Genomic DNA, 22,155 nt, shown 5'->3' with positions numbered 1-22,155 from the left:
TGTCAATGACTTGCTGGTAGTGAGCCTTCAAATCCAGTATTACCTTGATTGAGCGTACACGTGTTGGTATGTGTGATCTGTCTTGAGATAGGTTGTACTGATTCATGTGAAGCTTAGAGGTGCTTAGTCACTGTCCAAGCTTGTGGGAGAGGGTGGTGTTCTTTCCTGAAACAAACTCAGTAAATCCCTAGTTTCTCTAGTGAGATAGTGAACCAATGATTCCGTTAACTGTGCTACAGCATCAGGTGCGACTTGAAACCTGACTGTGATAATTACCTCGGTGACTTGAGTTACCCGATTCTCAAAGTAGAATAGTGTTGATTCTCTATTGTATAGAGCTCCTTCCATTTTGTTGTTGTGGGTTGGTTGTAAGTTGCGGACATGGTTTGGACCTTCTCCTTCTCCTTCTTGGCACTTGGCCTATGTATATCCACTGGGTTTGGCGTGTTAGTTGACTCTCCCACTGCAAAAAGATTACTGTTACGCCTGGCACTCGAGCTTCGATGGAGATGCGGAGTTCGTCTAGTTGTGCTTGGAGCTCTTCTTCTTCTGTCGTCCAATTCGCAAATCCTGCTAGCCATTCATCCATTCACAATAGTTTAGGGGTTTCAGTCTTGTAAACTAAAGGGTTTCATGAAAAGATCCTCAGTGGGGGCACCAAATGACGGGAGCAAAGCGAAAACTGAACCCCGACAGCCTCTAAAACACCGGGGACTGAATGGCACGCCTCGAGCCTGTCATGGTAAAGCAAACAGGGGGCACCAGCTAGCTTCAGCAGCTAGGACGCAAACAACACACCACCATAACAAAGTTTTCATCCAAGAGAGATGGATGCTTGGGAGCAATGATGAAGAGGAAAGGAAATGAGATCAAGTGAGAGCGAGAGAGAGAGACAGAGAGAGAGTGAGGGAGGGGGTATAGCAGCTTAGTACTTAGGCACCACAAAAGGATGGCGAATCCGCACACCCTTCACACATACACAAGATCACTCCAAACACAAGACTATGTGGCGATTCCGTACACCTCACATGGGCAAAACATTGCAAGAAAACATACTCACAAAACCTCAAGCTTTATTTAGAGAATAAGGCGATGAAATTGGGAGCATAGGGTAGGGGAATGAGAAGGGAGAGCGTGGTAGAGCACATGGCGGATAGGTGGGAGTTGATGGCGAAGACTCGCACGAGGGTTACGGCCATCATCCTTCATTTAGTTTCCCTTCATCTTCAATAGCCCAAGTGTATAGAGGTCATGCTTAAGACGATCATGGTGATTGCGGTGCTGGTGATGGTGTGGGTGTGTGTGTGTGCACTAGGCACACACAGTGCATAGTGTACTCTTTGGTGATGGTGTGTGTCCTTAGTGTGATGGTGACCCCTCTTTATATAGGGGAGGAGGGGGGAGAAATTCTAGAATTTAGAAATGAAGAAATCATTATCTACATAGGCCATGTGACTGTGGGTCCCACTTGTCTGGCTGTGTGTATATGTGCCAGAACAGCAGTCTCATGAGAGAGAGACTAAGAGAGAGAGATGGGTTGATGAAAAAAAGTGAGAGGTGACATGGAGAATAAAGTAATTACAAGAGGGGAGAGAGGGGAGTGTGTTTAGAGGTGAATCTGTGTGCAGATGTGTGTGAACACAAGAAAAATCAGGTAACCACCGGGTGGGGATGGGTCTGTGGGCACCTTTTTCAGTGAAACTGAGTGTGTGTGAGTGTGGGGGAGGTTATTTAGCTACAAGACAAGAGACATGGCGCCCTTTAGAGAGAGAGGGGGATATTTGCATCATGGGATATGATAGGAGAGAGAAAGAGGGGGTGGGGTATACTATTTTGGAAGATAGGGTAAGTTGCATGTGAGTTAGGGTTCATTATTGGTCAGTTATAATGCATTATTGGTGAGAGGTGGGGTAGCTTGAGGGGAGTGAGAAAGGAGAAAGGACAAGGGGAAGAGAGAGGGGGTTGACCTTCTGAGTGGAGGAGAGGAAAAGAGACACCCGGCGGGACAACAGTGAAGAAAAAGGAGGCAAGGTGGGGATGGGTTACCCCACACGCATGAGGTGGCCTATTTTACCTTTCTTATATATTTACATAATCATACTTTTTTTTTTTCTTACTTTTTCCAATGCCTTTTATCACTCCCTCCCTAAGAGGGGGTTTTCATGGGGTGGGGACGAGAGAAGAGGGGTATGGGAGCTTGGCTTGTGAAAAGCCCCCATCATTGTGTTGCCACGATTAGCTCACTAACCGTGTGAGTGTTTCCATGCCCTTGCCGCGTAGCTCATCCCTCCGTATTGACAATTTTGTTGGTCATTGGAGCTATTGCAAAGATGGGGACCCCAACATTTGGCACCGTTGCCAGGGACGATGGCTTATGCTAGTGTAATTATGGCATAATCGAATGCATTTCCTCACTAATTTCACTTGTGTGTTTGTGTTTTTCTAGATTTTGGATGTGTGTGCATGAAGCAATGTGTTCATAATCCCCTAGTGTGTAACCATATCTTACCAATTGTGTGTCTACACACTCTAATTTTTCACTAACCCCTTCCTAATTTCACTAAATTTTTGAACTTACTAATTTGTTATGAAGGATTGGAGCATTTGACCATTCAATTGATAGTCAATGGAAAGGTAATTAAGGTGGTATTCTCAACCTCCCTAGAATCTAGAGATGTGTAGAATTGTGTAGAGATCCCACCATGATAATTGAATGTAATGCAATGCTATGTTGATGCAATGTTATGTTGATACAATGTGGATTGAAAATTTTACGCCTTTTCGTTTTCATGCGGTCGTAATACCAAAATTTTGAAGATTTGGTGGCGTATGATTTGACAAGTTTCAATTGCAAATTGGTGAATGTGGGTTGCTAATTGGGTGCCTAATTGAGTTCATTGCATGCTTGGATGGTCAATTTCAAGTGTGTGTGCACTAAAATCAAGTGTGTGTGCATTCTAATTGAGTGTGTGTGCACTATTATTCCCATGTTTGTGTACCAAAAAATCAATGTGTGCGTTATGATTTTTGAATTGTCATGATTGATTTGTGTTGTACTCATGCCCAACTAATGATTTGTGAAGTCACATTGTAAATCCGACAAGTTGAACCCTTTTGTGTGCGCACCTAAAGATTGATAAAAACTGCCAATTTTTTAATGTGTACCTAAAAAGTGTTAAATTTGCATGACTGATTCATATTTTGATTGCATAATTGATCTGTGCAATGATTAATTTCTGAGTTTTAATGCTCAAAACAGGGATTTACACATTTCAATTGCATCAAATTTTGGCCTAAATTTGTCGATAATTTTGCCGGTTTAATTGCCAAGTTTTGATTTTATTGATAAAATTATTTGACAATTGAATTGATGTGATTTGTGTAATTTGTTTTGGCTGCACTATTCCCCAAGAATTTGTAGAATTTTTTTGGGTATTTTTCTGATAATTTTTAGTAATTTTTACATTATTTTTTGGATAATTCCATTAAAATTTTGATTTTTGTGATCTTTATGAGCTATTTTGTGTGCGTATTTATGGCATCATTTTGTTCGCATTTGTGCCCTCCGTCGTCAATTTTTGAGCGTTTTGCTAATTTTGGGGTCAAGTGGACAATTTTATCGTAAATTGCGTTTTTGGTAAAATCTGACATTTTTGGTATGCTTTTGCGTGTCGAAAGTGTTCAGGTGTAAATGACAATGATTTTCTAAAGTTTCTATAATTTTTCGAGAATGTTTTAAAATTTTTTGGCGAATTTTTGGATTTTCGGGTGATTTTTAGCGTTTCGGCTGAGTTTTGGCCTAAATTTGCCTCTTTTTTTTTTCGAGCGTGCCATTCAGCGCATGGCCTTTCCTCATCAGGTAGATCTTTACGGTCTCTTGACTTAGTTTCTTACGATGCTAAAATAATCTTCTTCTTCTTTATTCTTCCACTTCTGTCGCCATTCTCGCGCTTCGTGGCGTGTGAACCCACCCTTACACACATAACACAAGAAGACAAAACAAAAAAAAGGGGAGCTCTTCTCAACCTGCATGTGGAGCCTTTTGTCTTTTGTCTTTTTGCTTTTTTTTTTTTGTCATTGACTTAGGTCTTTGTTCATTTCATTTTGTTTCAATTTCAGTTCAATTTCATTGTTCCCCTTTACATTTCATTTCAATTTCATTTCCTTTTTTTCTCTCTTTCATTTCATTTATTTGCATATTAGTAAAAAAGAAATCACAAAAAAAAACATTAGAAAATATAAAAACAATAAAATTTTTCAAAACCCCAATAAAAAATCAAAAAACAGTTAGAAAATTATTAAAAATAGAAAACTATAAAAAAATAGAAAAAAAATAGAAATCTCACAAAAAAATAAAAAACACATATAAAATCACAAAAATTTTAAAATTTCCTTAAAAAATTTATAGAAATAGTAAAAAACTCAAAAATCTACCGAAAAACCTTGAAAAGTCCAAAATTGATTGATAAAATTTCTATAAATCATAAACAATTCATAAATATTTCATAAAAATTAAATAATTATCAAAAAATTTATAAAAAATAAAATATTTCAAAATATCATTATTAAAAAACTAAAATAAAATACAAATACAAATAAATAGAAAAAATAAAAAGAAAGTGCAAGAAAAAGCTAGAACGAAGCTGAAAAGCAAAAAACAACATTAAAAAAATTAGCAATGTCGACAAAGTCACTTGGCTACTTCTACGAGAAACCATCGGCATCCAATAAGGTATTTCTTGCGAAGCGCTTGTTCAATCTAAAGATGGCAGAGAATGGTTCAGTTGCAGAACACCTAAATGACTTTAACACAAACATAAGTCAACTTCGATCAATGAAAATCAATTTCGATGACGAAGTGCGAGCTCTCCTTATACTATCATCTCTACCGGATAGTTGGGACAGCCTTGTGATGGCTGTAAGTAATTCTATCTCTGGCACAAATACTCTTAAGTTTGATGATATTGTGGGTATTCTCCTAAGCGAGGAAATGCGAAGGAAAAGCACAGGAGAATCATCAAGTGCTGCACTATCAGTGGAAACAAGAGGAAGGCTTAAGGATAGGTTCAAAAACCAAAAGGGTCGTGATCGCTCAAGGCGGAGCAAGTTACGCACAAAGTCAGTTCTTGAATGTTGGAACTGCGGCAAGAAGGGCCACGTCAAGAAGGATTGTTGGTCCAAGAAGAGAAGGAGACAGAGTCTCAAGACAACAAGCCAACATCGGAGGCCAATGTGGCAGGTAAAGTAGAGCAAGATGCTCTAATTCTCTCATTAGACAATGTGTCTAATTCCTGGATAGTAGATTCTGGGGCTTCATTCCATGCGACACCACACAAGCAACATTTCCAAGACTACACCAAAGGTAATTTTGGGTATGTATACTTGGGAGATGATGAAGCTTGTGAGATTGTCAGCAAAGGTACAGTTTCTGTCAAAACTGCTAACGGAAATGAATGGAAGCTTAAAGATGTTATGCATGTTCCTTCTCTTTGCAAAAATTTGATCTCTACAGGACAATTGGACGATGAAGGTCACAACATTGCATTCGGAAACAAACGGTGGAAGATCTCAAAGGGATCTTTGGTGGTTGCCAAGGGTGAAAAGTCGGTACACTTTACGTGTGTACTGTTAGCACGCAACCTTCAGCTTGTGCAGCAACTACAGAAGTTGACAGTGCGGTGTGGCACTACCGACTTGGGCATATGAGTGCCAAAGGAATGCAAATCCTTCAAACAAAGAAGCTTCTACCAGGTTTGAAAGAAGTGGACTTAGAGTTCTGTGAAGATTGTGTTTATGGTAAACAAAAGAGGGTAAAATTTCAAAAATCAGGAAATGAAAGAAAAAATAAAAAACTTGAGCTGGTTCATTCTAATGTTTGGGGTCCTACAAGTACACCATCACTTGGTGGCTCATTGTACTATGTAACATTCATAGACGATGCGACTAGAAAAACATGGGTTTATGTCATGAAGAATAAATCCGATGTATTTTCCATATTTCAAAGGTGGAAAGCCTTTGTGGAGAATGAAACAGGTACCAAGGTTAAATGTCTCAGATCCGACAATGGAGGCGAATATTGCAGCCAAGCTTTTGAAAGCTTTTGTGCTAGCAATGGCATTCAGAGGCAAAGGACAACCCCAAGGACACCTCAACAAAATGGGATTTCGGAAAGGATGAACAGGACAATCATGGAACGAGCACGAAGCATGCGGCTACATGCAGGCCTACTGCTTGAGCTTTGGGCGGAAGCTGTAAGTACTTCTGTGTACTTAATCAATCGGTCACCCTTAACGGCATTGGATGGGGGAGTTCTAGAAGAGGCATGGACAGGTAAACCGGTGAATTATGCATTTCTCAAAGTGTTTGGGTGTGAGGCTTTCATGCACATAGGTAGAAGCCTAAGATCAAAGCTCGATGCAAAGTCCAAAAAGTGTTTCTTCATTGGCTATGGAGAAGGAGACTTTGGGTATCGCCTATGGAATCCTGAAGATGATAAAAACTTAAGGAGTAGGGATGTAATTTTTAACGAACAAAATATGTACAAAGATTACTTGGAAAGAAAACAAACAAAAGAAACAGGTGATGAGTACATGGAGCTTGAGGACGGTGAAGACTCAAGGACTGCAAATGGTGACAATGTGCAACAACGTCAACCAAATGAGGAGCCTCAACCTATTCCCCGAAGATCTACAAGAGCAAGTAGACCCCCAGAAAGTTTTGTTCCTTCCTTCAACCATCTCTTGATCTCAGATTCTGGAGAGCCGGAATCATATGAAGAAGCTATGCAACATGAATACAAAGAAGAATGGATGAAGAGCATGCAAGTGGAGATGGACTCACTACATCGCAACCAAACATGGGAGTTGGTTGAGTTGCCTAAAGGTAAGCGGGCACTTCAAAACAAATGGGTGTACAAGCTAAAGGAAGAAGAAGGTGGGAAGAAAAGGTACAAGTCTAGGCTTGTGGTAAAAGGTTTTTCTCAAAAGAAAGGTATTGACTTCAATGAAATATTTTCTCCTGTTGTAAAAATGAACTCAATTAGGCTTGTCTTAAGCCTTATGGCTGCTCATGATCTAAATCTCGAGCAAATGGATGTAAATACGGCATTGCCTCACGGTGACTTAGAGGAGGACATCTACATGCTTCAACCAAAGGGGTATGAAGTAAAAGGTAAGGAGAAAATGGTTTGCAGATTAAAGAAGAGCTTGTATGGTTTAAAGAAAGCATCAAGACAATGGTACTTGAATTTTGATCGATGGATGTTGGATCATGGATTCACAAGATGCAACTCGGATCACTGCGTCTACACGGAGAATTTGGGAGATGGGAAATTCATCATCCTAATGTTGTATGTTGATGACATGTTGATTGCAAGTGCTAACATGTAGGACATCAAAGACCTAAAAGAGGAGTTGTCCAAATCTTTTTCAATGAAAGATTTAGGCGCTGCAAAGAGGATACTTGGTATGAAAATATCAAGGGACAGGACGAAGAAGACAATAAAGCTATCTCAAGAAGATTACATCAAGAAGGTACTAGAAAGGTTTGCAATGCAAAATGCAAAACCAGTTTCTACACCTTTGGCTAGTCATTTTAAACTAACGAAGGATATGTGTCCAAAGACACAAGAGGAGACAGCCTATATGTCTAAAGTTCCATATGCTGCAGCGGTAGGTTCTCTAATGTATGCTATGGTCTGGACAAGGCCAGACATTGCACATGCAGTGGGAGTTGTGAGTAGGTTCATGGACAACCCAGGTAAAGAGCATTGGCAAGCTGTGAAGTGGATACTTAGGTATCTAAAAGGGACAACAACAAATGCTTTGTATTTTGGAGGAACTGATATTTTTCTAGAAGGGTATGCTGATGTAGATATGGCAAGTGACAAAGATACTCAAAGGAGCACTACTGGCTATGTGTTCACGGTTGGAGGCACAGCAGTAAGCTGGGCTTGTAAGTTGCAGTAAGTGGTTTCACTTTCTACCACAGAAGCAGAGTATGTAGCAATGACGGAGGCAAGCAAAGAAATTCTGTGGCTTCACAGATTCTTAGAAGAGCTTGGATTCAAACAAGACAATTGTGTCTTGTACAGTGATAGCCAAAGCGCTATCCATCTTGCGAAGAACTCAACCTTTCATTCAAGGACAAAGCACATTGAGGTGAGATATCACTTCATACGCACTCTTTTGGAAGAGGGACAACTAAAGCTAGGAAAGGTGCATACAAGTGAAAATCCTGTAGACATGTTTACAAAGGTGGTCAACAAGGAGAAGTTGAGCTTTTGCTCATCTTCAATCGGCATTCAAGGATAAGAAGCCAGAATGGAAAGCAGTCACAAGTTTGGTTTGGAGATGAGTCTCCAAGTGGGAGATTGTTAAGTATGGAGCCTGATTTACCCTTGTAATTTTCTGTGGTAAAAGCGCACATTTGTAAGGCCCCCATTATGAGGAGAAGCCATCGTGCGTGAAGGAAAATCACTCACCGGAAACCAAAATCTTCACGGACAAGAATCAGGGGAAACTTTTTTTTTCGCTGGAATATTATGGCTGGACGGCGGCCGGAAAGTGGTCGGAAAACAATCGGTTGGTTGGCCGGTGGCTGGTAGTCAATGGCCGATGGCCGGTGGTCGGAAGTCAATGGCCGGTGGCCGGTGGCCGAATTCAAAAGCGGACTTGTCTTCTCAAGGGCGGCCACACATGGGCGGATTGGAGGGTCCGATTTGGACTTATTCGCACAAGGTCGGCTACACATGGCTGTCTCTCATAAGAGAGGGCAGCCCTTTTGGCCTATAAAAGGAGGCCATTTCTACACACATTTCATAGTGTGAAGTTGATGCAACAAGGTGAGTGTGAGGTGGTGAGAGTGAAGCAAGGCGGAAGCTCCATTAAGGGTATAATCCCTTTGTAAACTACTTCTTGTTTTGAAGTACTAAATCCATTGAGTGGCTGCTTTCCCGTGGACGTAGCCCACATTGGGTGAACCACGTATATCGTGTGTACTCTCTCTCTCTCTCTCTCTACTCTATAATCTCGTGTATATAAATCTGTCTCTCTCTCCATTAAGTAATCTACTCAATTATCTATTTAGCTACGTCTTATTTCCTAACATCAAGTACAGTAGGACAAGCCAATAGCAGGGGCAACACAAGTGCAACTGCAACCGAGCAGATTTTACAACTATATGGCTACAATGGAGACAAAGTCTTGTACACGGATTTAGAAGGCCAAAGATACTTGGTGACTAGTAAAAGCAACACAGGAGCCAAGATTCTATTGATCAGGGTAAAGCCAGATTTAGAGAACTCCCAGATCTTCACAAACTTCAGTGGAGCCAGGTATTGCAAGCTCAAAGATGAAGTGCAGATAGAAGTGCAAAAATTTGACAAAGTGTTTATCTAGAAATATGCACAAGCCAGCAAAACATGCAGTTAGTGCAGATGCAATTAGGGTCATTGTACATGGATTACAGTGGTAAGATCTATAGTCGAGAACCAGAATTGCAAGATTCAACAGATCAACCAATTGAACCCAATTTAATTGGAGAACCAAGCCAAAGAGGGTACAAATGTCAAGATGGGGTAGTCTAAAACTTGATGCTCAGTGTTTTGAAAGAAGATGCCGACAATTTGGCAAGCACAAAAATAGAAGCTCCTTAGCAAGAGCTCGACATGATAGAACCAGATGAAATGCCACCAGTCATGGTATTTCTCATGTTGTGGAGGAAAAGGTGGAAATTTTTTTGAAGATTGTCCAAGAAATCCAGACAACAGCGACATATCAACTGCCAAGCAAGGTACATAGAAATTTGGAAATGTGAATCTTGATGTAAGTGCATCTAACTCGTTGCTTTCAATGCAATCAAATGATTTTGCATTACCATTAGAAGTACCAGTAAAAACACTACAAATTCAAAATTAGCATAAGGATGCACAGGCACCTGAAAAGCTTAACATTGATGCTTTGAACAACAAATTCTTGCATGAATTTAGTAAAGGTGTCGAGATATCACCAAAGGTTGAAAAGACTTTTAAATTTACAAATGATTCTGCATCCAACTCCACAAGTGCGCAATCATTCACGAGTCTTAGGGACACATCAAACAGATTGATATTAGCTTTGTATGGTACAAATAATTCATATGCACACTATGTAGGCCAAAAAGGAAAATTGTACAAAAAGGATCAACCAGTGTTTGAACGACCCACATACCAGCTCATAGAAGTGCTTCCAATGATAGATAAAAAAGGATGGTTCATTTCAGAGGAAAGAATATTTTATAGCCCATCTTCTCTAGAGTTGAAGGATATTACCATAGTGAATCCATAAATCTGTTCAGAACCAAACTGTCCTCCATCGAAAATCAAGCCTTGACATTGTGACCAAACAAACATATACTTTGACCAAAACAGTCGTAGATATAGACTAGAGTCTAGCATCTATGATGCCTCGGGTCCTGAAACCATAGAAGCTCATATCATAGGAGACCCATGGGATAGACAATATCAGGGCAAAGATAATACTATTTATAGCTTGACTTGGGGAATAATTTTTCATGTTTCACGGAGATACATAGGAAACTATGCAGAAGGCTTATAGATGCCAAACATTAACATTGCTACCCAAAGTGTACCTTCACAGTCCCAAAAGGTGAGACTTAATCGGAGCCAAACAATTTTGAACTCTTTCAATAAAGCAGGCTATAGTGATCACCCTAGGAAGGGGGAGCTGTAAATCCGTCAAGCTCAGCTTATGTATCAGGAAATGCTACACCAATTAGAAGCCCTAGAGCTTCTAGCCAGCAGACCTCTTCAAATCAAAAACCATTGAAAGATCATATGGTTGCTCGAAGTTTCCAATTGACCATGGTTCCCTCAGAATCTCTAGACAAATGCTTCTATGAAGATCATCAGGGACAAAAGTTTCAGCTGATCTCCACAAGTGAGAGTGAAAAGCGGACAAATCCAATAGTTTTCAAATAGTTACATGTGATCAAGCTCACTTATGCATATCAAGATGCACATGGTAATGTATATCAGCAACATCATGACCTGGTACAACCCCTATGGATGGTACGATTGAAGTCAAAGACTATCTAAAGATGATGCAAAGCCTCAAGCTACCAGAACAGGTGACAAAAAAGTCAAAGTCAATGGGAGCTAAAGTCCAGAAATCTACACAAAGGTCACCACTGAAATCTCCTTCGAAGAGACAAATTCTGCCAGACAGTACAATGGATCTTTTAAGGTTAAAGGTTACTCAGATGCGGGAGGACAATGCTCATCGGTTGTTGCAGACAAAAAGTGCAGTATCACAGTCAATGGAGTCGATGTCAAGTGAAGCAGGTGGTCATAGAGAAGAAATTGCAGATAAAGCTAAACCAAAGGACACTGCCACAACAAAAGCAGCCAATACAAAAACAAATCCTGAGACAATCAAGTGCAACATAATTGGTGAAAACGAATAAAAATTATCAAGAGAAGTAAAGTTGGATTTTCAGTTAGGCAAGAATCTCATGTCTTTTCGCACTTGGAAAAGATGTGGCCAACCACAGCTAGAAGATGCTCCTGAATTTGTGAGTATATCTGGAGACAAACGAGCAGAATGTTAGGGTATCGTCTCCACCACCATTGAAGTAAGTATACAGAACATTACAGCCCAATTCCACGTGATCATAGCAAAAGATCTGTCAGATGACATCATAATGGGAATGCCAATGGCCTAGAAGATGTTAGAGATACAAAATGTAAACATAATGCAGTCATCACATACAACAAAGAAAGAAGACCAAGATTTGTCACCCACAGACAAGAGCACAAAGTCCTCAAGCACAGTTAAAATGGAGACGTGTATCAAAGCAAATCTTATTGAAGATGATTCATCTCCATCAATCAGAACTTCAAAAGAGCTTAAAGCAAATAAGGAAATATCAAGTGAAGATCAAACAAAGCAAAGAGCAACCACGGAAGCTATTGAGCAGAGAATGTTGTTAAAGCCAGAAGTAAAGAAGAACAAGTTTACAGAAAACCAGGAAGAAACAGGAAGTCCAAAGATCTAGACATTGCCATCTAAATCAGTTGATGAAAGTCAGATTGGAAAACATAGTCTCAAGTCACCCTCCATAGAGACAAAGTTAGATCAAGATGAGACCATGGCAAATGCAGGATGGAGATCTTCAATAGAATCAGCAACAATGAGAATAGCTTTAGTTCTCAACAGTACAAAAGGAGAAAGTGTAAGATGCAATACTCTGCTGGATAAAGAAGAAAATTGCAATATGGTTGCAGATAACAACCAGAATATTCTAGAGATTACTCAAGGCAAGCCAGATAATAGAGAAATCGTGGGTAAGGCTACAAGTCAAAAAGAAATGGTTGCTACCCTTGGTATCCAAAATCATGAAGAGCAAGTAAAGTTTCAGGTGAAGCCTTCAAAGAAAATGCTTTCAGATGTCATCCTTGGACATCAGTGGTTAGACAAAAAGAAGGACTACAAAGAAGATAAAGTGCTAATACTCTCTTTTCCAAGAGGTAGCCATCAACAATTACAGGTACCTTAATGCTAGATTCAAAGTTGCAGAAGTCACAAGAATCAAAGACAAATCTTGCAGACAAAGGTAAAGCTAAAGTGGAACTTCCACCGATTAGCAAAGAGAACGTGACATCATATGCCTCTACATCAAAGAACCCTCATGGATTAGCTTCTTCAAGCAAGTCAGACTTTCAAATCTTCAAGTCAGTTGTTGCAGAAGTCACAAGAATCAAAGAAAAATCTTCAAGTTGACCCAAATGAAACCTCTAAGGAGACACCCATAAAAGCAAAGATATTTCAGCCAAAGTACTCAAGAAAGCAAAGGAATGTCGAGCAAGTGTTTGTTTCGAGCAGTTTAGTCAAATTCAATGATCCGGTTTTTATTAAAGACAAGAAATCAACACAGAAAGACAAACACATGGGATGGATAGCATCACAATGGAGCTTAAAAGAACAACATTACTATGGAAGTAACAGACAGATATGGGTTCCAAAACCGCAGGTTAGAGCATATGAAGTGACCTCAAGACCCTCCCAAGAAAGAAGTCCCACAAGGTATCAACTTCGACAATATTCCAGGGTACCTAACAAGAAAGTCTACAATAAAATGACATTAGATGCTAAAGTCAATCACATGTTTCAAGAGGATACAAAAAAGGATGGATCTCAAAGAATCTTCCTCTTGGACAAGGATTTTACACAGCTTATACCAAGATTTGGCTACCAGTCAACCATAAGCCAATTGCAACTACACCAAACCTGCATGAAGATCTCAAGAACTCAACAAGACCTAGAGCGAAGCAAAGTAAACAAAGGAGATACAAAGGTCATCAAGAGATTTGGATTCCTAAGTCTTCCAATGCTACTAGTCAAAAGCCTGATGCCGATAGCCAACAAAGCCCTACAACAACATCAAAGACTCCTACAACAGGCCCAATTGGACAATCAAACAGATAATGGAGTCTTCACAGTCAAGAAGGACAACCCAACCAACGTCAATGCACATTCAAAGATTATAAAACACATATGGAAAAAGAAACTTTCAATCCCAACTCGGTCCTTCACTAATCCTCTTTTTGAGTAACTAATCCTTTTATCTGAAGAAATGTTTGTAGTAAGCAAAAGAATGTAAAAACTCAAGTAGCCACAGTGCAAAAAAAACTCTTTGGCATAGTCAGAGTCGGCTGTTGAGCCATAAAATGAGCAAAGCACTAGTCCCAACGCTTCAAGTCATATTAAACTTTGTGCTAAGCTATAACTCGGTGCTCGAGGCTCAGAATCACGTGCCGTGACTTCTCGTTGACTCCGCTTGGCATGCTCTACCTGCTTGAACCTCGTTGAGGTCTAAAAAATGCCATATGGCACATTCTCCAATGCGGTCAAATGGGCTCAGACCCAGCCCCCGAAAAATCTTCTGATGGCCATAACTTGCTATCTAGAGATCCTATTAGCAATCCAAGAATACAAGCATGCTCCACAACTCGAGATCTACACATCCATCCACTAACACCTACCTAAGCCACCTGTCCCCAGCTCCGTCATTCGGGGATCTACTACACACTCCAGCTTTAAACTTCAGTATCTTGCACATCGGGGCTCCGTTTTACGAGCCGTCTAGACCGACTTCTAGAGCACACTGAACACTACATTTCAATACATTGATAGAGCACTTTAGACACCTTCATCTACCATCCCCTAGCATTTTTGGCATAAAAAGCCGTTTTCCACTTACTTTTCCTGTACCCTGCGCCGGCTGCCTAGGTCCTTGGCACCTGCCCTAGCCTTTTGCACTACACTTGACTACCGTGTTTGCCTGCCATGGACCATTTCCTAGCTTGGACCAACTTTGGTTGCACCACCGTACGCCAAAAGCTAAGTAGAATGGGAGTTTTACAACTTAATGCTTTAAAGCAAGAGGTAGACAAGCTTCTCAAAGCAAGTTTCATATTTCCTATTGAAGGGGCAGTGGTAATGTGTGGGCTAGTCTCCACCCAAACGTGCTATCTTATAGCCTCCCCCTAGCGTATACACTATCCCTCCATGTCTGAGGCCTTGCCCGTAGGTCCCATGTCCTTAAAATATAAACGACTAGCATGAAAAACAGGATGGCATTAGGGAAAAAAAAAATTGGGCCTTGTAAGAATTGTTGATGTGGCATAGCTTTCAAAAAGTGGGGATCGGTAAATTTTTTGTAAATAAGATCCAAACTTGTCGGAGGTTGGATATTTAGAATCTACTCTTCAAATGCTATCTATTGATATATAGCATGCATGTATCGAACATTGCCTTCATATAGATCTAGAAAAAGGTGATTTTAGATTACCATAACGGTAACAAAAATTGGTTGATTGAAAAAAATGGCATAACTTTCATAGAAGTCATCCAGACTTTTCGGACCTTATCTCTTTAGAATCCATTTTTTATAAGCTTTCCAATGATAGGTCATATCATGGGGTTCTGAGAAATATTTAGAGGGGTCTACCGGGTTGCTTTCTTTTGTACAAGTTTGATGATGTGGCACTCTTAAAAGGCCCAAAAACGAGTTCAAAAATTTTCTAATGACTCGTGAGTGCTCTAGAAGAGCTAACTTATAGGCCACTTGACCTATACGTTTGAGAATGGTAAATGGTCCACAATAGCATGGTGAAAGTTTAGCAACTTTTCCCGTCTTCAGACTTTTTGAATGCTCCAGAACTTTGAGGAAACCCTTGTCTCCTTCTTCAAAAGTAGCAAGACAAGGATGCTCATCATCATACTTATTATATCAATCTTGAGCTTGCTTAACATTCTGTCGAGCAACTCGAAGCATGTCAAAATGTTCTTGGATAAAATCCTTCGCTTGTTATATCTTCTCCTTAGCCAACCCCACCAAAACGGGCGATCTAGGTTGAAATCCATATAAAAGCATAAATGGACTAAACCTTGTAGTCACATGCTTTGAACTATTATAAGAAAATTCCAATATAGTTAAGTAGTCTTACCAATTGGTTTGCTTCTTGCTAACGTACGCTCGTAGCATATCCTCTAGCACTTGATTAACTATTTCGGTTTGACCATCTATTTTTGGATGATCAGCTGTACTTAGATTAATTATACTTTCCAACTTTTGAAACACAACTCTCCAAAAGTGATTATCGAACTTTTGATCTCTATCACTAATGATACTAGTTGGAAGACCATAGAGTTTATATATATTCTCTACAAATAGCCGTGCTAATTCTATTGTCTTAACCGTAGTCTTAGTGGGAATGAAATTACCAATCTTTGTGAGATGGTCTACAATTACCCATATGGCATCATGGCCACGATTTGTAGTAGGTAGTACTACTACAAAATCCATAGAGATACTCTCCCACTTACCTTGTGGAATATCTAAAGGATGTAAAAGTACACCTACCTTGAGGCGCTCTACCTTATTAACTTGGCACTATTAGCAGTTTAGTACATACTCTTGAACATCATGATGTAAGCCCGACCAATAAAATTACCATCGAACTAAGGCATACGTCTTACGAATACCTGGATGACGAGCACTTGCTATCGTGACACTTAAAATAAGATTTGGTGCCTAGTGTCTGAGTCCTTTGGCACACATACTCTACCCTTGTCGAGTAAGTAGCCATTATCAATAAAAAAATTCTTCCATCACTTAAGCTCTTCCTGAGTAAGGGTGGAGCTTTGTGTGTTGGAGTTTTTATATGCGCAAGCAAAGACACTTTCATAAAGCGTGAATTATGGCATAGAGCTCTCTCTCATAGATAAAATAATTTTGTTGAGCTCTATCTAATTTTTTACTTTCAAAGGCTATAGGTCTTCCCTCCTAGACCAATTGCTACCTTGAGCTGTTCAAAACTACGTTTTTGGGCTTCTTCCCAAGAAAAGGTCCTACCTTTTGCTTTAAGTTGATCCATCATAGGAACAATGATTTTGGCATAATCACAGATATACTGTCGATAAAATCCAGCCATGCCTAAAAATATTTGAAACTCCTCAACCGTGTTGGGATGTGGCCATCAAAGAATGGCAACGACCGGGTCAGTTTCCATCTTGATGCTAGAATAAGAGATCACATGACCGAGGTAATGTATCTCTGTTTTAAAGAAATCACACTTGCTTTGATTAGCATATGCTCATAGATGTTCAAACACTAATCGTAAGTGTTCTATGTGTTCATCTTTAGTCTAACTATAAATGAGAATGTCATCAAGTAAAACCACAACAAGTTTTCCAAGATAGGGACATAAGAAACTATCCATGAGTGTCATAAATGTAGCTGGAGCATTGGTTAAATCAAAAGGCATAACCAAAAATTCAAAATGCTCGGATCATGTTATAAAGACTTGATGGTTATGGCGTCTAATGCGCAATAATCTACACACATGCGCATAATACCACCTTTATTTTTTACCAATAGATATGGTGATTCCCAAGGCGAAGTGCTAGGTCTAATGAAACCACGGGTGAGGTAGTCAATCAACTGACTCTCAACCTCCTTGGCTTCTTTAGCACTCATACAATAAGCTGGTTTACTAACCGGTTTAGTGCCTAGCAAGACATCTATGCCATGCTGCACATCATGTGTAGAGAGTAAACCCAACGGTAAATCATTTGAGAATACATCACTATACTCTGTGAGTAAGTGAGTCAGCTTTTGCCATGCAAAAGGAGAAAGTAAACTAGAGTTATACTGGGATGGAGAATCTTGTATTTCTTGTAATGTTTGTTTTACAATAGTTGCACGTTTCTCTATAGAATTAAAATTGAGAGCACTTTGCTCATTAAATTTGTTAGTTTTCTTATCATTAGAATTCATTGCACTTTGTAGAATTCACCGCACTTTGCTCTTGAGAATTCACAAGACTTGGTGACAAGCAGTAACACAAAAAGACTTCATCTATTAAATCTGCTTTCTGCAAAATAGAAAGCTCGGTTGTACATATAAGAGGTGAAGATGGTATATTTTTATCACCAAGAAAAATCACATGTTTACCATTGGCCATAAAGGATAAGGAGTTGTGTTCATAACTAGTGTGAAATGTGTTTCCTAAAGCATGCAGCCACTCCCGTCCTAAAACTACATCAACACGGTCAATGTTCATAACTTGGAAGTCAAGGGTCATCGTATGATCTTGAGCAGTAAGCTCAACCCCTTGAACTACCGTGTCCCGTACGTCTTTATCATTCCCAGACATCTGTTCCACCACATGCTTGTGAGAGCAGGGAGTCTGTGTAAGCTTCAATTTCTTGACTAGCTTATAGTTCAAGAAGTTAAGAGTTGCACCATCATCCACTAAAATACGAACATGTTGTCCGTTAATAGTGCCATTCATGCGAATCAAATCATGGGGGCCAAAGGTGGGCTGCCACATTGAAAGCAGGCACACAACACTTGTGATTTTCTTCCATATGAAGAACCTCTACATCACAATATTTAAGAGATGAATCTAATGTGAGGGGTTGCATCGTGTGCATGGCGTTTTCTTTGCCTTGCAAAAGAGGACAATATTTCTTGTTATGTTGATCCAAAAGATGTTTAAAACACAAATTGTGTTTCTTTGCACGCTCAAAATCAGCATTGCTGAGAGAACCACGTGGAGTATCTCCTGATTGCTTAGGCTTCTTAGCCTCTTGTGGGTGTGAAGAGGTATATTATCTCTTATTCCTATTGGAACATGTGGGAGATCTACCTTTCCATTGGCTCTTAGCCACATTGCTCTTAGAAAAATTATTCTTAGAGTAGGGAACATTTCGTTTCCTCTCTTGGTCAGCATCATATCTTTGGGCATGACTGATGGCTTCTTCCAAAGTTTTTGGATGTTGGGTCTTGACATGAAGACGATAGTCTTTGACGATAGTCTTTGTCAAGACCCCTATTAAAACCCTGTATCTTTTGGAATTCATCTAGACCTTCTAGTTTTAATATGATTTCCCGATACTTCGAAAGGTATTGTGTGTGAGAGAGGCCACACATGTGGCATGCATCCCATGCTAACCAATTCTTATCTTCTTCATTGGAGTCCAAAAACTCTTTAGAGAAAGAAGCTTGAAACACATCCCGAGATGGAGGACGAGAATCTATTGGAAATGTCATCCACCACTTATAGACCTTGCCTTTAAAAGATAGACTTGTTTCCATAGCCGTCTTTATATCTAGGGTGTGTCTCAATCTATGAATATCACTCCATTTGTGTAAGAACGTATTGACCATTGCGATCATGCTCTTCCCCGTGAAACTCAAGAATGGTGATATTCTTAAGTAATGCATTGCTACCTTCTACATCTTCTGAAGCACTTGTCTCTTGGACTCCTTGAGTCATGTGAGCTTGGTTCCCTTGTACTGTGCCACTTGTGGCTCCTTGAGCCGTTTGTGAATTCATAAATTTCACAAATAACTCCGTAAGATTAGTAACATTTGCATTAAGTGCAGAGAGGTTGCGTTCAAGTACGCTTTGGCAATGTTCCAAAGTCTTGCAATCAGTCATATCTACAAGGCCATGATCTTCTAGATCATCATTGTCATGAATATAGTATCACTAGCACCCGTGGTGCCCTGATTTTGATCTACGTGCTCAAAATCAAAAGTGTGTGTAGGTGGGATATCCTCACTGGCCATGGTAAACACAAACGAATATAAAGAGAGAAAAAAAACTTCAACTTGTACCTTGTGAAATTGAAGTCTTTGTGTTTTGTATGCTCCATGATTTGTGTTGCATGCGAACCTCGCCTTGCAAAAATTGTAGCGCTTCACGTGTCGTTCGTCGTAAGAACACCTTTGTTGATTCTTCACAAAAACTCGTCATTTTTGTGAAGGTTTTTTTTCACTTTGAAGCTATATCCTTGAGGAAATGGAATTTTTGGAGGAAAACTTGCCTTCCTCCAAGAAGTGAAAAGGAAATGTGAAACTACTTCCTTGAAGTTTGAAGCTTTTCCTTTCCTTCTAGCTTTCCTTTCAACACAAGTATGCCACATTTCCTTGTTATACACAACAAGGGTCAATAGCTTGATGATAAAGTGTTGGCCTCTTACCCTCATGAGATGGGTTCAACCCTCCTGCATACAAGGGTTAACCGGGCCTTCCTACGCGTACAACCAACGGCGCCAGTGGAAGCCTTCAAAGACTCGGTACTGTAGAGTTTCCTCCTGAGTTTACCTTGGTCGTGCACTGTGGAGCGTGCAGATGGGGTGGCCATGGTTGGTTGTCATTATCTATCTTCGAGGCGTGCTATCTTCTTTTTGCTGCACAGCTGTCTGCGAAACATGGAGAGAAGCAGCGCATCACATGCACATGCAAACCTCTTTTTCCCTTCCCCAAAAATAGCTCGGATACCAGTGAAATGGTGGTGGTGATGCGTGTGCTAGTATCCACCAATCTGTGCTATCTTATAGCCTCCCCCGAGCGTACACATTGTCCGGCTGTGCCGGTGTACTTGCCCGTAGGACCCATGTCCTTACACCTATGAGTACTGCGGAATGGGTGAGTCCTATTGTTGTCACACTCAAGAAGAATGGAAAGTGGAGGATATGTGTTGATTTTAAGCCTCTAAATGCAGCTATGAAGAGGGATCCATACCCTCTTCCTTTCATAGATGACATACTTGATTCTATTGCATGGCATAAGAGGTATAGTGTATGTGATGGATTCTTTGGATATTTTCAGCTCACCGTGGCTTTAGAAGATCAAAATAAGACCACGTTCATCACACCATGGGGATTCTTTTGTTATTGTGTGCTTCCTTTTGGTCTTATGAATGGCTGTGCGTGGTACCAAAAGCACATCAATAAAGTGTTCTTTCCCTTTTTTGGCAAGTTTGTGTAGGATCTTATTGATGAATTTTGTGTTTACAGCTCTAGAAATGATCATTGTGCAAAGCTTCGGATGTCGTTGAAGCAATATGATGAAAGTGGAGGTCAACTCAATCCAAAGAAGTGTCATCTTGCTCAACCAAGAGTGAAGTTTTTGGGACCTACAATCTCAGAGAATGGGATTGAATCGGATCCTGAGAAAGTGAAGGATTTTCTCCTCCTCCCATCACCTAAGGATACAAAGCAACTTGCTACTTTCATTCAAAAGGTGAATTATATGTCAAGGTTCATTCCCTTGTCTTTGTCCTCTACAACAAGTAACAAGGTTGGATCCCTCTACAATGGACAAATTAATGTGAAGAAGTTTTTCAAGGTATCAAAGAGGTTCTTGGTTCTCTTCCTACTATGCAAGCTCCTAATTGGGATAAGGAGTTTTATGTGAATCCATCAGTAGGTGAGGATGCTATTGGAGCTATTCTTCTTCAATGAGGTAACAACTCCCACTACATGAAGCCTATCTATTGTGCTAGCATGGTGAAGCTAGAGGTGGAAAGAGGCTATAATCAGGTGGAGCTAATCATGGTGAGTGTGATTTATGCATGTAGAAGGTTTAAGCACTACCTTATCCCCAAACCATTCACATTTCTCACTAGCTACACTCTTCTACCTCAATTGGTGAATAGCCCTACTTTGTAAAAGAGGTTCATGAAGTGGATTGTGGAGCTACAGGAATTCCAATTCTCTTTTCTTCTTGAGGATATTACAAGGGCTACATTGGCTGATTTGATTACTTACAAGGAAATCCCTCTTCTTCTTAAGGAGGACACGGTGAATAAGCAACACATGGGAGCTCGTGACATAGACAATGCCTATCTACAGTTTTTTGATGGCTCTTACAGGAACGCATGGTGAACCTTGAAGAGGTGTTGTAATCTATGATCCTTAAGGTGATTTGGTAACTAAAAGGAGTTTGAAGCTTACGATGCAAAGCAACAATGAAGCCGGGTATGTTACTTTGGAGAAAGGGCTCAACCTTTGCCTTGAGCTTGGCATCCATTGTGTGAGGGTAAGAGGTGATGCTCTTTCAGTGGTTAATCAAGTACTTGGGGTGTGGCAAAGTAAGAATCTAAGGCTGAAAAATATATGTCTCAAGTGAAAAATTTGCTTAAGCGTTTTGAAGCTTGGAGTTTAAGGTATGTGGACAGGTCTCAAAATGAAGAGGCACGTGGTGCAACATAAGCTTCAATTGGACAATTGTAAGTAATAAGGTCCGATTCTCCTCTTTATTTGGGAAGGGAAGCTTTGGAGAGGAAGTAAGATTTTCTACAAACAGGTATGCTTCCATCAGAGTTGGAGAAGTCAAAAAAGTATGCCTTCCTTCGTCATGCCAAAAGGTATGTGCTACTTGGTGATGCCTTATATATGAAGGGGGATGATCTTGTGATGAGAAAGGTGCCTTGAAAAGAGAAAATTTACAAAAATTTGGAGGAAAATCAGGAGGATTCTTGTGGTGGTCACTTTTCTTCAAAGATAACTTTGCATAAAGTCTTGCAGGAAGGGTATGTGTGGCCAAGCATTCAACGTGATGTTCATCATGGTGCAAGTCTTGTAAACAGTGTCAAACCATGGAAAATAGGGTTCTCAAATTAGAGATGAGAGACACCATTGTGTCTTATGTTGTGTTTGACAAGTGGGGTATTGATGCAATAGGTCCTCTACCTATGACAACTAGAGGAAAATGTTACATATTTACTGTTGTTGACTATCTATCCAGGTTGCCCAAATCCAAAGTTGTTAAGCAAATCATAAGCAAAGATGTTTCCGA

The sequence above is a fragment of the Adiantum capillus-veneris genome, chromosome 18 (assembly GCF_014529385.1).
Source record: "Adiantum capillus-veneris isolate H3 chromosome 18, ASM1452938v2, whole genome shotgun sequence".
Lineage (NCBI taxonomy): Eukaryota > Viridiplantae > Streptophyta > Polypodiopsida > Polypodiales > Pteridaceae > Adiantum > Adiantum capillus-veneris.
This window is presented reverse-complemented; position numbering follows the sequence as displayed.